Here is a 1390-nt window from a genome sequence, read left to right on the forward strand (position 1 = left end):
TGACGCTGTCGGTTCAAAAGTAAGTGTCCAAAGATGAACTCTGATGCTCCAAGAATAGACTAGACATGATAATTGTTTATTTGTCTAAAAGAGAGAGAGAGAGAGAGAGAGAGAGACGGAGAGAGAGAGAGAGAGAGAGAGAGAGAACGTGAACTCAGCCTATTAGTTAAATGTGTTTCCAATGGATCCCAATGTGATGCATGTGACACACCAGCTTCTTTTCTCCTTTGTGGCATCATAGCATTGTTGAATTTGAAATTAAGCGAGAAAGACCTCCACCCCACTCACCATCATTCAGGACAACTGAGCGCATATACTGTCAAGTAGTTTACATTAGGATTACTCAGGCTGAACAAATACTGAAAGAAACAAACAAGGACAAATACTGTTGGCATCGTTGGTGAACAGCCGAATCAAAATCTCAGTGGCGTTTAGGCTGTTTATGGTGCACTAGCGTTGAGAACACAGTGGCTGTTTTGGAAGTGGAAGCCGTCTCTGTCCGTACAGTGAGTTCTCTGCTTTAATTTCTTTACTTTGCCCCCGAGTTTTGAGAAGAAACCTTTCTGCCATGACGTGCTTTAGATGCTATGTAAGGAACGCACGTTCATGTTCGCCTCTGTTTATAGTGTAGCATTGCGCACACAAGCACGCACGTGCGCGCAGCAGCAGTGCAGAGTGAAATATATGGGGCCGCAGGAAGCAGCATGCCCATATTTGGCAGTGACGGCTGGAAGATCAGGTTGATATGCTTCTGCCACACCACAGATCGGAGTTCTGCATTTGGGGTTTGTTGCATTGAAGTCAGCTGCAGCGATGTCTGAAAAATACAAAGAAACTAAATCATAAAGTGTTTTTATACACTGAATATCATCATCACACAACTCCGAATGATGTGTTTTTGTAGACTTAGCTGTCACAGTTAGTCACAGTGACCTGGTTTAAAGGCTAAAATTCACCAAAGTGATCTGGAAATTATCCAGGCAGCTCTAGGGGCAGACAATCCCTTGAGATGGAATTTGAGTTTGCAACCAAATAATCAATCCCAGATAGCTAGGTCATATTCTGTGTTAAAGAAAGAAAAGTAATTGTGATATGGCCTAATGACACACTTGCTGCCATGTTGTGTGGTCCCTCTAGAAAAATTGGAAAATTAAGTATACTAAAAATGTGCCAAAAATATGACAGCTTCGCAATCCAACATTAAAATTGAGGATGGCTGTGCCAAAGCCTCAATGATTGTCGTGAATACAAAAGATGAATTTATCTTTTGAAGGCTTTTGGGAGAGTGCACATATTTTTTGTGCATTGGGAATTGGTTTGTGTTGTGTCCTGGTGGTACAAAATGTGCTGAAAAACAGAGAATTTATTGTATTTCACTGATTAGTGTAAT

Source organism: Amphiprion ocellaris, chromosome 6 (genome assembly GCF_022539595.1).
Source record: "Amphiprion ocellaris isolate individual 3 ecotype Okinawa chromosome 6, ASM2253959v1, whole genome shotgun sequence".
In the NCBI taxonomy this organism is placed as follows: domain Eukaryota; kingdom Metazoa; phylum Chordata; class Actinopteri; family Pomacentridae; genus Amphiprion; species Amphiprion ocellaris.